The sequence below is a fragment of the Miniopterus schreibersii genome (genome assembly GCF_964146895.1).
Source record: "Miniopterus schreibersii genome assembly, chromosome: 17".
NCBI lineage: Eukaryota > Metazoa > Chordata > Mammalia > Chiroptera > Miniopteridae > Miniopterus > Miniopterus schreibersii.
In genome coordinates, this window is record NC_138117.1 from 35,699,874 (window position 1) to 35,717,916 (window position 18,043).

Below are 18,043 nucleotides of genomic sequence, written 5' to 3' on the forward strand. Positions count from 1 at the left end.
CCCGGGATATGTCAGGAAAGCGAGAGAAACACATCCTACGCAGGAGGCAGGCGCTCTCTTGCTCCTTTGGGGAGACTGTTGGGGGTTGAAGGTTCTACTTTGATCCTCGGGGAGCAGCGCAGCCAGCCAGCCCTCTGCACCGTTTTGCAAACCTCAGCCTCGGGGACAGCTGGAGATGTCCAAGGAGGCGGCAAGGTGCGTGCGCCTCTCTCACCCGGCCCGCGGATGCTGGTTGGTACCCAAGCAGGCACTGGGATCACTAGGGATGGAGCAAAGCCAGGGGTCGCGTGCGCGACGTGTTCCCATCTCAGAGCATCTCGGTCCTTCCAAGCCGCTGGACTCGCCTTGCCGTGCCACATCTGGCAAGTGGGAAGGCTCCCCGCTTCCAGACGCCGGGGTGGGGAGGAGCGCAGGGAGCAGGACTGCGGAAAGCGCCGGGCGCTAGCGAGAGGGCATCCCCGCGGGGCTGGCGCCGGCTCGCGCGCCCCGGGGACCGCGCTGCCGGGACCCCATCCGGGTGCGGAGCGCGCCCTCCCCTCGCCCTCCGGGCCCGCGGCGGCCCAGGCCCGCCCCGCCCGCACGCGGCCCTCGGCGGCTCCGTGGCCCGCGTTGCCCCGGCAGCAGGCGCAGGGGCCAGCGGGGCTGCGGGCCGGCCGGGCGGCGGGGGCCGGGAGGCCGGGGGCGCGGGTGCCCGGAGCGCACGCGGCGGGCCGGCGGCGCGCGCGTCCCCTCCCCCGCGGCCGGGGAGCGAGCCGCCGTGACGTCACGGGCCGCCCGCCAGCCCCGCGCTGCACGGAGCCCTGCGCGTGCGGCCGCCGAGCACATGGGCCCTCGGGCCGGCCGGGCTTGGGGCGGCCTGCACCCCGAGGAGCAGCCGGGGGGCGCGGGCGAGGATGGGGTCCGGTTCCCCCGGGCGACCCCGAGTGGATTTCCACGCGGAAAGGATGTTGGCGGCCCCGGTGACACGGCTTGGACCCACCTTCCCGTAAGTTAGACTCTTGTCCTCTGCGTTTCTGGAACTCGTGAGCCTCGGGGCCTTGCGGGTAGGGATGCTCAGTGAGTAGCTGGGCGGAGGAAGGGGCTTCGGGTTCACACGTGTGTGGATCGTGCGCTTTCCTCATCACCGGACTCTAGACGGGCGTTTGGGGAGAGGGGGAGGGGTGGAGGGTGACATCGAATGCCCGGTGCAGAGAGATAATTCTGGGTTGTATGCACTTGATCCAGGGCTTATTGCCTCGTCTCTAAAAATAGACCATCTCCAATCAGAACCGAGGTGGGGTCACAGGTGTGGTTTGGAGGACCCCCTTGTGAAACTAGAAGCCTGGCACCCATATGATGCTCCCTCCATCCTCTGACCATCTTCTCCCGCCCCCTCTCCCCCAAGGTGATCTCGGAACACTCTGCAACTCCGTTCTTTGAAACTTTTGCAGTGTATTTCCAGATTTCCCGAGCGCCCCTTATCGTGGTGCTTCTTTCGGATGGGCTGTTGATTTAATTAGCTGTGCCCTCCCTCCGCTAATGTGCTCTTATTTATGCCAGTGTTTGCGGTCGGGTGTAGACTTTCAGGAAGGGCAGCCATGAGGCTGCATGTGTCCGGTGCGTGGATACACCACGAATTTTCCGATGGTTTGCAGGCGGGGGATATTCTTCTGTATACTCGAGCCCCTGACTTCAGGCCCCTCTAGAAGATGAGTTTTTAGGGAGAAGGGGAGGAGGTTCTGGTGGTTTCTCCTGGTCTTATATTTCCCAGAGAGAGGGTGGCAGCCTCCTCTCACCCACCTCACCACCACAGTTAGTCCTGGCTACTGGGGCTGTTTTGTTGTTGGAGGAAACCATGGAGAAAAGCCTGTTTGTGTGTGGTGGGTGGGCGGGGGCCCTGGGGACACAGGGACTGTATCGGCTTTGCTGTTGGTTACTGGATGATGCAGGCCTATTTTGCATACTGGCTGTGACAAGTTGAGGCTTGTTCACTTGACACAGTCCTGTGGTCACAGTGAATCTTCCTAAGGCTCCCACCAGTGGAATAGGGGTTGTATGGATCCTCTGAACCCGGAGTGGAACTTCCTGAAAGATTTATTAGGAGAAAAACCTCCCTGGGAGCAGCAGGAAAAACAATCCCTGGCTGGGCAGAGCCTCGTGGCCTGGTCTCCACTGTCTGAGAGGAGTTACATCGTGAAGGTAAGGACTGCCTCGTGGTCTAAGGCACTGGCAAGAGGGCTGGGCTGGAATTCCACGTGTGAGTCTGGGGATGGAAAGGCCGGGTGGGTCCAGCGCCTACCCTAAGGCTGTACCCGCTAACCCCAGAGGCCATTTGCTGTGTGGTCACATTGCTGTTTTGCCGGGTACTGGTGACTTTATGTTGTTATTGTTGCTTTACCTACTTTGAGTGCAGAATTTTGCATAGAGCAGGCTTCTCTTGAGAAGTAAATCAGTTTCTTTTTCTTATTGATTTTCCTCTCCCCTCCCCCGCTCCCCTATGCTGTCGTGTGTGCTCTTCTGCTCCTGGCTGGAGCTTTTCTGGTCTGGAAAGAGGGAGATTTTTCTTGGTTCCGGAATTTCTGACCCCCGATGGTTCGTGTAGTTGCTGGTCCAAAGACCTGGCGAATATCACTGTCCCCATCCCGTCAGTCCCTTGTGCTTTTAGTTTTTACTCTCCTGATGGCAGGAAGACTGGCTGGCTGGGTTTGGGAGCCCATCCTCACCATGCCCAGAGCCTCTGCCTGCCCAGGATGGACACTGTGCTCGGACGGCTCAGCTAAGGGGTCTCCCAGATGAGAAGACACCTTTCTTTCTTTCTCTTTGTGTGAGTGTGCCTGAATTTGGTCGGACCAAAGGCAGATCAAACCCTTTCCTGGGGAAGTGAGGACCTTGGATAGTTGCCTGGTCTGGTCCCTATTCCTTGGAGAGGTGGCTGCTGGCCTGTTTGCTTCACGGTGTGTGTTTTTGATGTTAGATACCCTCCTGGACACTAGGGCTTTTTATTTTGTATTTCCTTTCATAGTTGGGTATAAATATGGCACTCTCCCTATTTTTTTTTTTCTCCTGATGCTGGGTTGTGATCTCTGTAAGAGACCAAGAGCCCTATCTTTATACACCCAGTGTCTGCTGGGCACCCTGACCCTACAATGGGAACAGAGCAATAATCTAGAATAATTCTGACCATGGTGGGCCCCGTTGATGGTCCCTCCTACACCTTCCCTTAAAAACCTCAGAAATTCTAAGCCTTACAGGCCTGGAATGCATTCTTTCATGGTGCCTCCTCTGTCTCCTCTGTTTTTCTGGCCCCAAGTAACTAATGACAGTACTAGTAATTAATAACAATAACAATAATAGTAGTAGCCCCTATAATAACATTGAAATAGTATATCATGCCAAGTATATGTTCGTTGCAGTTTATGCTCCCTAGAACCCCACGGGGCAGATATAATAAATTGTCTAGCAATGATGACGTTCTCATAGTGGGCCAATCTCAGTTCCAAATGCTTTAGGTATATTATCTTATTTAATCTCCCAACAATCATGTAAGACAGGATTATTATTATTGCTGTCTTACAGATGAGGATCCCACAGATCAGAGAGGTTAAAAATATTCCCCCAGGTCACACAGCTAGGTAGAGGCAGAGTCCCTTGGATTTGGACCAAGTCTGCCCGACTCCCTGGGCCCTCTCCCAGCCATTAGAGGACACTGATATTCAGAACAAAGGATGCCTCTCGGCTTGTAGCAGGAGGACTGCGTGTGTTCTCCATTCTCCCCACCTCACTCAGGCACAGATAGAAAGCCCAGAACCTTTCATGAAGACACCACTTGCTTTGGCTGCAGGCTTGTTTGGCAGGCCTGCAGGCTGCCAACAGTGGGACCAATCTTGAGTGGGGGCTTCAGTTCAGGGAAAGTTCTGGGCTGAGGGTCTGGGGAAGGGGGCCTCTTGGGCCCCAGCAGGACCCATGGATAGATTTCAGAAACCTCAGGCTTGGTGCAGAATCTATGTGCATTTGCAAAAAGCTACACCCAGGCATCCTGCCTGGCTTTGTGACCAGCATGTCATTACTTTGCACCTTCACAGTGGATGGGAGCTAGAACTCTTTTTGCAAATAATCAGGTCACCTCCCCCTGCCCTCCGTCTGTTCTGAGTGCCTGTCTCTATCCTGGGTGTGTTTAGGTCCAGTAGCAACCCTAATAATACAAAGGTTGTGGTGGCTGCTCTCTTGACCCTATCATTAAAACCAAAACCAGCCCTGGCTGGTGTGGCTCAGTTGGTTGGAGCGCCGCCCCATGCACCGAAAGGCTGCAGGTTTGATTCCCGGTTGGGGCATATGCCCACGGTGTGGGCTTCATCCCTGGTGGGGGTGCGTGTGGTAGGCAGCTGACCGAGTTTCTTTCTCTCATCATGTTTCTTTCTCTCTCTCTCCCTCTCCCTTCCCCTCTCTCTAAAACAAAACAGAATGCCCTTCCGGGTGTGGCTCAGCGGTTGAGCGTAGACCTAGGATCCAGGCGATCGGGGTTCGATTCCCGGTCAGGGCACATGCCCAGGTTGCGGGCTCGATCAGTGACTCTCTCATCATTGATGTTTCTATCTCTCTCTCTCCCTCTCCTTTACTTTCTCTGAAATCAATAAAGATATATTTTAAAAAATAAATAAATAATAAATGAAACAAAACAGAACAAAACAAAACCAAAACCAAAACGCTGGGTCATAAAGCACAGTAGTCTCAGCAATTTTTTAATTGTGGAATTCTGAATGGACTTTATTTTCTCTTCCTCTTTTTGGGAGGGGTATTATGGGGTGTTGATTGGCTGGGGCCTGGTGGGGGATCTGAGCTGCAGTATTGTTTGTTTACCTGCCTTTTTCCCTCCTTGACCATGATCGTCTGAGAGCAGCCGCAGCCCGGGGTAGTCATCTTCACGGGTCTGTTGGCTAACCCAGCCCTGGTACTTTGCTGAAGCGGGCGGCTGCCAGAACTGCTTTGTTTTCAAGGAAACAAGTCATGCTTAGTCTACAGCCCTTACCCTGTTAGGTGTGAAACAGCCTGACATGGTGGGACGTGGAAGGTTTGTCCCCGGGAAAAGGACACTGGAGGAAGAGACCAGCAGAAGGCGTCTGCAGAAATTAAAGAGGAGTCCGGATCTGGGTTACTTTGGAGTAAGGTGCTTCACCTCTCGAAGCCTCGGTTTCCTTGTCTGTAAAGTTGGGAGAATAAAGCACCAGCTTCATAGGTTGCTGTGAGGAGGAAATACGAGAAAAGTCTGTGATTAGCAGAGAGCCTAGGATCACAGTACTGCACTCAGTACAAGTTAGCTAATATTATTAGTTATTATTATCGGGGTTTGTTACTTCCTGTGGCTGCCTGGAGTGGTGGTTTCTGAATTTTAATGTGTAAAGGCAACGTTCTGGTTTTATACAGACCGTAAGTGTCAGTGCCTTCACTGGAGCTCTTTGCAAGCATCTGAAAGGAGTGGTGGCTACCATAAGTAAGAAAGAGCTAGGAAGTCAGGAAGACTGCAGGAGCAGGTCCCAGAAAGGACAGGAACCAGAGGGCACCGGCCAGGTGGCCCTGCCTTTGCCCGTTTCTTAAGCTCTGTGTGCATCCATTTCCTCGGCTGCTGCTCAGGGAGCACGGTTCCCCCCTCCCTGGGATGGTGCAAAGCACTTAGCACAGAGGAAGTAAGCTCTTGTAAGACATAAAAGCAATTGCTATTATTTATTATTCCTCAGGACTCCCTTTTCCTGGTAAGGGAGCCCCAACCACCACTTGCTGTTCTGTTCAAGATGGACTCATTGATGGATTCATTCATTTACTAAGCACTTGCCGTGTGCCAGGCATTCTAGATGCTGGAGATGCAAAAGAGACAAAAACCCCTGCTCTCCCGAAGCTTCCGCCTAGTCCAGGCCAGGCAGTGAGGATGGTCCCTGAAGGAGCAGGGACTAGACGGCGACATGCAGGCAGAACTGCCCGGCACCACTGTGTTCAAGACGCAGGGTGCTTAGCGCAGGGCCTGGCACGTGGTAATTACCACATACAGGGTAATTGCTGTATTTGTTGTTATTATGATTATGATTTTCCTTTAGTGGCTGCCTCATAAAATGGCAACCTCCCTTTCTCCCGTGTTTCTTCCCGAGTTTTATTTTTCCCCATCATCCTTGTTATGGGCCGAGTGGTTGTCCCCGTCCAGAATTCCTGTGTTGAAACCTAACTCACAGTGTGGTGGTATTTGGAGATGGGTGGGGGGGCTTTGGGAGGTGATTAGGGAGAGATGAGGTCATTAGGGCGGGGTCCTCATGATAAGAGTATAAGCAGAGACACCAGAGAGCTTTCTTTACCCTGTGAGGACTGAGAAAGAGGGAAGGTAAAAACAAACAAACAAGGGGGAGAGAGAGAGAGAGGGAGGGAGGGAGAGGAAAGGTGGCTGCTTACTATCCAGGAAGAGAGCTTCACCAGAGACCTCATCAATCGCAGCCTTGATCTTGGATTTCCTAGCTTCCAGAAGTGGGAGAAAGAAATTTCTATTGTTTAAACTGCCCTGCCCACAGTCTTTGTTATGGCAGTTCCAGCAAACCAAGGCACTATTTACCGGGACTTGATATTCCAGATGCCTGTCTTCTCCCACCAAATTGTAAACTCTAGAAAGCTAAGGGCTTACAGCAATTTATTATTTTTTAAAAACATTTTTTTAAAAAGTTTATTATTTTTTTTGCCCATCACCGTTTACCCCCCATTTTATTTATTTATTTTCATTAATTAAACAAATATTTATTGTGTGTCTACTCTGTGCCAAGCACTGTTCTTGGTGTTGCAGAAAGGAACATAAAAGATTTCTGAGATTTCTGTGCTCATGATGCTTACGTGTAGCCAGCTGGGATGGACAGGTAAGGGACGGGGGACGTACTGAACGAGGACAGTAAGAATGTATGAGGGGGTGATGCGTCCTGTGGGGGTGAGGAGAGCCGGTCAGGGGCTGCGGGCTGGGTGGGCTGAGTGCGAAGTCGGCGGGGCAGGGCAGGCCGCGCTGAGACGCTGATGCGGAGCCACCCTGAAGGGGTGAAGGAGCTGGTTGGAGGATGGTGACTCAGGCCCTGGGCAGAGCAGGGCAGAGGCAGAACCCAGGAGTGGGCCTGCGAGGTGGGGGCAGAAGGAAAGGCTGGCAGTGTGGCTCAGCAAGGGGACAGAGGCACGGGGAACCGGGCTTTCCGTGGTGCGCTCGGGCCTTTCTGAAGACACTGCCTTGTACTTGGTGAAGTGGGGAGCCACTGAAGGGTTTTCAACAGAAAGCCGATTTGAAATGCTTTAGCTTTTGAAACGACCAGTCTGCCTGCTCTGTTGAGATGCAACTAAATCCGAGTCAGAAGCGTCAGGGGCAGACCTGCACCTAACGCAGGCGCTGGTCCAGGCTGGCGGCGGTGGCCGTGGCCGAAGGTCATGGGCTTCAGGACCCTTCCCCACTGTGTTCCCAAGCCCCTAAAAGTGCACTGTCCGATGTGGTGGCCCCAGCCTTCTGTGGCCACTGGGCGCTTGCAGTGAGGCTAGTCTGAATGGAGACATACTGTACATGTAAAATTCACATTGGAGTTCAAAGACTTTGTACCAAAAAAAGAATGTGAAAGAATTCATTAACAAATTCTTTAATGTTGATTACATATCTTGAAATGAAATTTTGGATTTATTAATTTAAATATGATATATCATTAAATTTAATTTCACCTATTTTTTAAAAAATTTATCTTTATTGTTGAAAGTATTACAGATGTCCTCCCCCCCTTGACCCCCTCAACCCACTCCCGCCCCCTCCCCAGGTCTTCACCACACTATTGTCTGTGTCCTTGGGTTATGCATATATGCATATAAGTCCTTTGGTTAATCTCCCCCCCGCCCCCCCCCCCCCCCCCCCCGCCTTCCCTCTGAAAAAGTCAATCTGCCCCATGCTTCAGTGTCTCTGGATCTGTTTTGTTCATCAGTTTATTTTATTCATTAGATTCTACACATAAATGAGATCATGTGATACTTGTCTTTCTCTGACTGGTTTATTTCGCTTAGCATAATACTCTCTCGGTCTCTCTACGCTGTCTGAAAGGCTAAGACTTTCTTCCTTTTTATAGCTGCATAGTATTCCATGGTGTAAATGTACCTCAGCTTTTTTATCCACTCATCTACTGATGGGCACTTGGGCTGTTTCCAGATCTTAGCTATTGTAAATAACACTGCTATGAACATAGGAGTGCATATGTTCTTTCTGATTAGTGTTTCAGGCTTCTTAGGATATATTCCTAGCAGTGGGATCACTGGGTCAAATGGCAGTTCCATTTTTAATTTTTTGAGGAACCTCCATACTGTTTTCCATAGTGGCTGCCCCAGTCTGCACTCCTGCCAGCAGTGTACTAGGGTTCTCTTTCTCCACAGCCTCGCCAGCATTTGTCATTTATTGATTTGTTGATGGTAACCTTTCTGGCAGGTGTGAAATGATACCTCATTGTGGTTTTAATTTGCATCTCTCTGATAGTTAGTGACGATGAGCATTTTATCATGTCTCTTGGCCAGCTTGCAGAAGTGTCTATTCAGGTCCTCTGCCCATTTTTTAATTGGGTTGTTTGTCTTCTTTTGTTGAGTTGTATGAGTACTTTACATATTTTAGAAATTAACCCCTTATCAGATATATCATTGGCAAATACAGTGGGTTCCCTTTTCATTTTGATGCTGGTTTAATTTCACCTGTTTCTTTTAACTTTTTTTAAAAAAACATGGCTACTAGAAAATCTAAAAGTACACGTGGCTCACATTTATTTCTTTTGGACAGTGCAGCTCTAGGACAGTGCCTGGGACAGCATTCACTGGTAGGCATTCAGTGAATTGAATGAGTGAATGAGTGCCAGGCACAGGGGATCCTGCAGCGAATAAGAAACCATCCCTGTCTTCAAGGAGCTCCCAGCATGGGCCTGAGGCAGATGGCTGGTAACTACTAGCGTGGAGGGGAGACTGGTAGAAATGGGCCCCAGGCAGCCAGGTGTCATATGCTGGGGTGGGGGTTAAGGGGTCTCTGGTCTCAGTAATGACCTTGCAGAGAGGTGAGAGCCCTGCACCTAGGGACTGTGGCTGAGGTGGGAGAGGCAGGGTCTCTAGGTGGCCTGGAGGGCAAGGATCTCTCAAGAGCCTTAAAGATCAGGCAGAAGCCATTTATTTAAAGTGCCTTGCAAACTCTGGGCACTTCCCAAGGACTGTAACCTGGGAGTAACTTTGCAGATTTACATTTAGAAAGATGACAGAAGCAGGCGGGCTTCTGTGGGAAGTTACCTGAGTGGGATTCAACTGTGACGGGAAATTTAAGCTATCTTTCCTCAAATGAAAGAAATGTAAGCTTAGCTTAAAATTCTGGAGAAAAAGTCTATTAAAAAAGATAAATTTTATTTCTTGGCTTAACTATACCACTGTTTTATCTTTATTGTTGTTTTAAATAACAGTTGTAATTATGACATACTGTACATGTAAAATACACATTGTAATATATGTTTGCATTCTGACTTTTAGTTATCAAGTTATAGGTATGTCTGAATATTATTACATATACTTTGTCCATATTATTTTTATTGGGTCGATAATATTTTATTATTCAGTTCCATGGCCGTTTTGTTGTTTAGTTAATCATTCTTTTGATTTGGATGTTTAGCTAATAATAGACTGTTTATATGTCCAGTTTTCTATTTTTCAGTTCACTTTTTATGGTAAATCCCAGGACTGGGATTATTGTATCAGAGCATCTCAATATTTTAAAAGTTTTAGGAAAATATTGTGGCTCCAGAGATTTACACTGAAGCTGTATTTTTTGGTGAGATGTGTAATGTTTTTGTCCATGATAAACTGCTATGTCATTAACATTCATGTACAGTGAAGACATATACATGCTACACATTTTTATGTATGTCATATGCATTTGTATGACTTTTTCTTTACTGTCATTTATTCAGCAGATATTTGTGGAATGCCTGTTGTGTGCCAAGCACACGGTTTTAGGTCTGGGGTTTTCAGTAGCAATCAAAACAGATAAGGTACTAGTTCTGAAGATTATTATTTAGTGGGGAGACAAAGAAGCAAACATCCACACAAAAAATAACATATTGTAAGGAACATGAAAGAATATGAAAATAGACTAATGGAGCGAGGGGATTAACACTGAAATCCTACATTTGAGTGAGACACGAAGGCTTTGGGGAAGTTAACCAGAAAAGGAGACAAGCATAAATAAAAGGAAAAGATTGAAAACTGTGGACTACATATTAAAGAAAAAAAGCACCTCTAAGTGCTGTTTATATAATAAAAACCCGTAATAATAGAGAAATAAAGAGTTCCCGAAAGCCAAAGACCAAAAAACCAAACAACCTCACAGCAGATGGGGAAAAGACATAAGTGAGCAGTTCTCAAAGGAAGAAAGCTGAATGCCCACGGCTCGCGAAAGGTCTGACCCTTACTAACAACGGCAGGCGTATCGAGGTCCAGTGCACATACAGTAGCGTTCACCCTTTCCAGGCGCGGGCTTGGCGTTTGCAGAAATGCACGCAGCTGTGTAACCTAGTCGAGTCCCGTCACCCATTTCCATCGCCCCCGCGCTTCCCTCCAGCCCCCCTGTAGTCCCCCTCTCCTAGCCACCACTGATTTGTTTTCTGACGTTACCACCTTGCCTTTTGCCTATAACTGGGATCAGCCATAGGGTGCGAAGCCCTTTTAGTCCGGTTTCTCTTGGGTGGCCTTGTGCACGATTCTCCCATGCCGTGGCGGGTATTGGAAGGTTAGCGGCTTAGGTTGCGGGGTACCGTCTGTTCTGTGGTTATACCTCTGTGTCTTTACCCATCCTTCAGTGGAAGGGCACTAGGCTTGTTTCCAAGGGGTAGATTCTCATATTTTAAAAAATGCCAAAAATAGGAAGTCTGACTCAAGTCTTGGCGAGGCTGGGTGACAGGATCCCCCACTTAGCTAGCTAGCAAGCGTGTGAGGTCTTTGGAGAGACCCGTTGGCAGCATGCAGTAAAATGGAAAACATCTGTGCACCCGCTCATAGGTGAACTTGAGAATTCACAGCCCATACTCTGTGTTGGATACTAAGAGATGGACAGGAACCCTGAAAAATGGGCGAGAAAGATCTAGGTCAAACTAACTGTCATCAGACAGGGAGGAGGGAATAGGGCTGGTGGTGAGGGTCACAGGTCACTTTAACTTCCCCTTTAAGGCTTTTTAAAAGGACAGTATAGACACATATGTCACTCACACTTTTTGAAAATATATGGAAAGGGAAACAGACTGCTAATGCATATGACAACATTTTCCATTGTTGTAAATTCTAGGTTCTTAAAATTTCTTTTAAAAGTGTAGTTTGAAGTAAGGACCCAAGACAGGAAAAAGTTCGGGGCGTTCCTATTATCAAGAGACTCCTGTGAGTGGAGTGGAGTGAACATCCAGGGGCCAGAGACACAGGATGGGGTCCATGGTGGGCAGGTGGCAGGGCCTGGAGGGCCCTAAGCACTATTCCAAGCCTTTGGGAACTGCTAACCGGATGGGGCCTGATTTGATTGACCTTTTTGTGGGAAGACAATGGGCTGGATGGTTGACAGTGGAAGTTGGAGGCCCCTTTGGAGGCTGTATTACTGCATTCTAGGATAGAGACCAGAGCCCTGGCTTTAGCAGTGGGGAAAGAGAGAAGACGGATCCAATATTCATTTTGGAGACTGAAAGGACTTCTGCCTGGAGGGCAGGGTTGAAAGGGTTCCAGGTGGGAGTAAAGAGGTAGCCAGGGCCCTTCCAGGCCCAGCAGAGGGGCTTAGACTTTATCCAGCAGGCAATAGGGAGCTATGGAAGGTTTAAGCAGGGGCAGGGACTAGATGAGAGTGGGCTTTCAGAAACATCTGTCCACACGTGGCATCGCCAGCCTGGAGTCTGAAGAACATTCTAGTTAATGCGGCTGTGCGTGTACCACAGGTACCCTCTGGCTGGATGCTTCACTTTTCCCATTTTTCAGAAGGACATGGGGAAGAGGAAAGGTCCCCTGTGAGGAAAGTCCCCTGAAACTATGGAAGAGCAGCTGAGGGAATAGAGGCCCCTTCCTGCTTTTATTGTGACAGGGTTTGTTACGCAGCCCCGAGTAAGTAATGACTCATCCAGCCGGGCCAGCAGCAGCCTTGGATCGCTCCTCCCACTGAGCGATTTCCAATCCTTGTGATGCTTCACTCTTTACAAAACAGACCATTGCATTTGGTCCATGGGGACCTGGGAGGCGGAGGCCGGAACGCCCGGCCCGGTTTACACTCCAGGCGCTAGGGACCCACGGCTTCCTGCCTCCCTCCCTCCCCTCCCTTCCTCCCTCAGGCTCTGCTTCCCATGGTCCCCCCCCCACCCCCCACAGGGTTGCCTTTGCCTCTGGAGCCTGGAAGGAGGTGGCTTCGCAGGAAGTGCCCTGGGAATAGAAAGGCCCTTGTTTGCTTTGGGCAGAGCTCCTGGCCGGCCTGAGCCTCTTCTAGCCGTCAGGTACGTCAGAGGCAGGATCTCTTCCCTGTCGTTTTTCTGCACATTCCACTCATGCTTTCTCCATCAGAGGCATTCCCCACATACTCACTCCGTAAAAAAGGAAAAGCAAAGAGTTTTTAAAAAGCAAGGGGTGCTGAGGTCAAGGGGAGATCCACTGTTTGAGTAATTGTAACATATGGAAACTGGCTTGGCAGCCACGACATGGATACCACAGTAAGGTGTTCACCTTTTATAGCTGAAGGATTTCTGACACCCTTGACCGTGATGTGCAGCTAACCGTTATCTCATCTTTGGTCCAGCCGTAAGACCTGGCGTCCCTCCAGCCAGAACCCCCCTCCTGGGAGCACCACCCTTCGCTTAGCAGGTCCTGGGTGTCTCCCTGCTCCCACTCCTGCCCTCCTGACTGGAGAGTGTGAGCTTTTGACGGGGCAAACTGTATCCTGAAACTCAAGGACTTAATAGCTTTTAATGGCTTCTCATTATTAGTTCAAGTACCTGCTATATAATAGGCCCTCAGGAGTATTGATTGAATTGCTGAGCGGATGTGAATAGTGAAACTCTGGCCAGAGGCAGCCTGCGAATCTGGGGCTTGAATAATGTTGAAGGTTTGGTTGCTGTGACTCTTCCAAGGACTGATGTCTGCAGATTCATCTCTAACAAGTCACGTCTCACGTGGGGAGGGAAGCAGCCAGCCAGGGAAACGGGACAGATTCCCATCTCTTTTTCCACGTAACTATTATTTACGCTTTATGTCTCAGCCTCCAGGTCACCTCGTCCAGGAAGCACTCCTTCCTCCCTAGTCTCCTGTGACCATCCCCTCCGAGCGCCCTGCATCTCGGTTATCACAGCTCCCGCCCCGTTGTATTGTGTAGCTGCGGGGCTTTCAAACTCTGCAGTTTAGGGAGGGTGAGCGGATTATGTAAATGCACCAGGTGGGCCCTACAAGAGGAAGTTGGCAGACTGGTAAACAACCTGCCCCTCTCTAGAGGGGGCCCCGGCTGCTCTTAGATCCAGCCCTATCCCCTGGCCCTTTTCCACAGGCCGGAAGATCCCTTGTTTCCAAAGCTTCCACTTTTTAAAGACAAGCCAGATATCTTGTTTTTAAAATGTAACTTTCCTGATTTTCAAATGTTTCAATTCAGATTCTTAAAGAACACCCACAGGCCAAACAAAACTTGTGTGGACCCTGTGCAGCTCCCCGGGGGCCAGCAGTTTGCAATCCTTGCTTATGGCTGTCTCTCATTGCACAAACTCCTCCAGACAGGGCATGATTTCTGTGCCCCCAGCGCCTAGCAGGGAGCCGGTCTGTCCTGGTGGACGCTCCCGGCTTCAGTCCTTGCTGACTCTAATGCCTCACCTGAGCAAAGACCTTCCGGCATGTGCAGTATTAACATTTTTCCCTTCAGAACTGTTTGCACATAATGTTATTTTGAATAGCTTCTTCAGTCCCTTGCATGCTTTTGAGATTGGCTGTGTGTGCCTGGAAAAGTAATAATTTCTGAGATTTTTAGACTGTTTTTTTTTTTTCCTTTCTCCCTTCCCTCTCCCCCTCAGCACATGTTGCCTTTTTTTTTTTTTTTGGGGGGGGGGGAGTGAGCCTTTTGTATCCAGCTGGGCTGGGAAGGTAGTTGGTGGGCTGTTAGCAGCTGTGGCTTCCAGCCAGCTCATTGACTTCTGCCTTCCAGTCGGTTAGCCATTGCTGATGGCCTTAGGGGGACAGGCATGAGTTCAGGTTTCTTGTCATTGATGGTGAGCTGTTTCGACAAAATTGGGTAAAGAAACGAATTAACAGCTCCCATGGTTAAAAAAGCCCACCCCATCTAGAGCAGTGTTTCCCCATTGTGTTATCTTTCTGAGCATAGTGGAGGAAAAATCAGTGAGGGCATGGCTGGTTGGGAACTGTAGGAGCTTAATATGTGCCCCGCACTGAATTGTATCAGGCTCTGAGACGGGGGTGCATAAAAAAGAAGGACCATGGATTTTTTAGTTTGGAAGATCCATCCAGTCTTTGCCTTCTAGAGATACAGAGTAAGAGCAAAAATGCACTGAGATGATAATATAGCATTAATGTAGTTACGATGCAGCACAATGTAGTTTAGTATTATTAATAGCTATAATAAAATGGCATACATATGGTAATTCCATGTTTAAATTTTGGGGGGGAGCTGCCAGACTGTTTTCCATGGCAGCTGCACCATTTTACGTTCCCACCAGCAATGCGCAGGGATTCCCATTTCTTCACATCCTTGCCAACACGTTATATTCTCTGTTATTATTATTTTTTTAATAATAGTAATCTGAACTATGAAGTAGTATCTCATAGTGGTTTTGATTTGTATTTCGCTAATGACTAGTGAACATCTTTTGAATGGTTTATTAGCCACTTGTATATCTTCTTTGGAGAGCGTTTTTTATGTTGTTGACTTGTAAGAGCTCTTTATATATTCTGGAAATTCATCTCTATTCAGGTGTATAATATGCAAATTTGTCCCATTCTGTGGCTTTCTTTTCACTCTCTTGAAAGTGTCCTTTGATGCACCAGTGTTTTTAATTTTGACGACGTCCATGTTAACCTAGTTTTCTTTTGTGGCCTGTGCCTTGGTATGAGGCTTGGCCGTTGTATGAAACTCAGTGGGGCCTCCAGCCAGAGGCGGCCGAGCGCACGCATGTCCTGACCAGCTGCGGACTGCCTGGAGTCTTCATCCTTTGGATTCCAGTGGCCAGTGTTCACCCCAGGCTGGTGTCTCCGTTCAGCTCTTACGTGTGTTATCTCATGTGTTATCTTGTCCATCTTCTTAGCTGCTCGATCAGCTGGCCGCTTTTACCTCACTTCCCAGCAGCGGAGGGGAACACCCAGCTTCCCAGGGGTCAGTGTGCCCCCACCCTGGACATTCCGACTCAACGCATCACTTTCAAAGGCGCCTTAGGAATTGCTTCTTGAAAAAGAAATAACTAGCAGACATTTTTGGTGTGACAAAATCGGTGAGCGAATTTCATATAACTTCAACAATTAGTTCATTATATTCTACTGAAATCTGTGAAAAAAGAGACATAATTTATAGGCTCGTCATGAGGCATAGTACATAAGCACCCGTGAGCTCTCCGCCCTGCTGAGGAAGCAGAATGTGGCCGGTTAATAGCAGGGCCAGAGCCAAGAGGTGAGGCCAGGTAGCCTGATTTTAGGATCTCTGCGCCTTAACTGCCATGCTCTCCTGTCTGCAGGCGATCTCTATCTTACCTCAGGGCTCCAGGTAGCTGCCTGAGATGAGCAATGAGGAAGAGCTCTGGGCACTTGGGAGAACCTCATTAATGTCGGCCCAGCCCGACCCTCGAGCACAGAGCAGTAGGGGGATGTCCCCCAAGGTGAGCCGAAGTGGCGGAAGTGGGATTCGAACTCAGAATGCAGATCTGATGGGTCCCATCTGGCATCTCCAAGGATCGTTCACATTCTTTCACCCTCAGGAATGCCGCTGGATTGAGAATTGTTCTAAGGGGAGGGCCGAGCTCTTGGGGTTTGGAACTCTGCCTTTTTCAGAGGTGTACTTGTAGTGTGGTTGCTCCTGGGGCTTCTGTCCTGAGCCCCCAGTTCAGCCAGCTTGGGGGTGAATCCCTATTTAGACAAGAAACACAGGTTCATGTCCAGTCATCGTCCCTCCTGCAGACCTGACCTGCGATGGGGAAGGGACGCCTCTGTGCCGGCTGGGACTTAGTGAGAGTGGGTTAGCGGCAGGCTCATTCCTTCTACTCTAGTAGGTCATGGGGTCCAGGGCAAACGTACAGCCTCCCAGCCAAGAAACTGATAGCTGCAAAGTTGTACCCTCCCTTAGACTGACAGGGTGGTTTTCTTTTTTGGAGTAATAGATTATGCTTTTTAAGAATGAGAATGTCTGCCAGCTGTTGAGCGATTTATACTTCCAGATGTTCCCCTGCCCAGGAATCAGAGAAGGGTGCAGGATTGGATCTCTTTAAAAGCTGATGCACAGACAGTTCATTAAATTCCAATGACTTGCCTTTGTCCCCAGGGGAAGTGTAGTATTTCCCTCTAGGAAAGGAGGCGCCAGTTTGCTAGGGTGGCCTGAGCAAGACACTTAGTAAGCAGTAAGTGAAGACAAGTGAATTGAATTTGTAGCCAGGAGGCCTGAGTCTGGTTCCCACAGGCTGTGTGGCTCTGGACTGGGCAGATGACCTCTCTGAGCCTCAGTTTCTGGCTGCATTTTTTTTTAAGAACTAGAGAAATTATCGTTGTCTGGTATAACTTGAGAGGGGCTATGCAGATGTCAGCTCTTATGATCTATGAAAGGTTGTGAAACTGTTTCTGACAATGAGAGAAGACATAGAGAATAAGTCCATCCTCACATTTAAAAAAAAAGTTTTAACATTATAAAAACATTTACCCATTCCCCCCCCCCCCCCGTTCCCTCCCCTTTGGCAACTCATCAGCTTATTCTCTGTATCTACAAATCTATTTCTGTTTTGTGTTTGTTTTTTTTTAAATTCTACATATAAGTGAAACCATATGGTATTTGTCATTCTCTGTGGAATGTATTTCAATCAGCATAATACCCTCCGGGTCTATCCATGTTGTCTCGTCGAAAATGGAAAGCTTTCATTCTTTTTCATGGCTGAGTAATATTCCATTGTGTATATGTACTACATCTTCTTTACCCATTTGTGTATTGATGGACACCTAGGTTGCTTCTCTACCTTGTTTGTTGTAAATAATGCTGCACAGTCCTCACTTTTCACGTAGCTATATGGAGGCCCAGAGAAGTTGGGGTTTGTTTAGGCCGTAGCTGGACCTTTGCCATCCAGTCTGGTTGCCAGTATGTGGCTGTTGAACACTTGAAATGTGGGAAGTCAGATTGAAATGTGCTGTGAGTGTAATATGTGCACTGAATTTCTAAGTCATAGTACAAAGAAGACAATGAAAAATATATTTTTTATTTTTTTAAAAAAATATATCTTTATTGATTTCAGAGAGGAAAGGAGAGGGAGCGAGATAGAAATAAACATCAGTGATGAGAGAATCATTGATCTGCTGCGTCCTGCAGGCCCCCTACTAGGGACTGAGCCTGCAATCTGGGCATGTGCCCTGACTGGGAATCGAACCGCCACCTCCTGAATCATAGGTCAATCGATGCTCAACCCCTGAGCCACACTAGCCAGGTAAAAAATATTTAATAATTGTTTATATTGATTACATGTTGACATGATTTACATGAGGAGATTTGGATATATTAGATAAAATACATTATTAAAATTAGTCTCACCTGTTTCTTTTTTTTCTTTTTAATGGGGCTATTAGAAAATTGAAAATTACATATGTGTCTTGCATTGTATTTCTGTTGGACAGTGCCAAGCCAGACTGTGGCATTGGTGGTGGCTTCATAGTTGTGCTGAGTAACAACCTGCACAACCTACGCGGCGGGCCTACCAGGTCTGGATCAGACTACCTGGGCTTGAATCCTGGCTCCACCAATATTAGTTGTGTGATGTTGGTTAAGCTGTTTAACTTCTCCGAGGTTCAGTTGTTCTACTTGTAAAAT

General features: G+C 48.7%; 1 long non-coding RNA gene across 6 annotated transcripts in view; it reads left to right on the top strand.

The window, feature by feature from the left end:
- Positions 1–782: 782 nt before the first annotated feature.
- Positions 783–18,043, top strand: part of LOC308547039 — a 302,009-nt gene continuing 284,748 nt past the window's right edge. For all 6 annotated transcript variants that reach the window (XR_013997430.1, XR_013997431.1, XR_013997432.1 and 3 more), the window contains exon 1: positions 783–985. This is a non-coding gene — a long non-coding RNA (uncharacterized lncRNA). The remainder of the gene's footprint in view (positions 986–18,043) is intronic.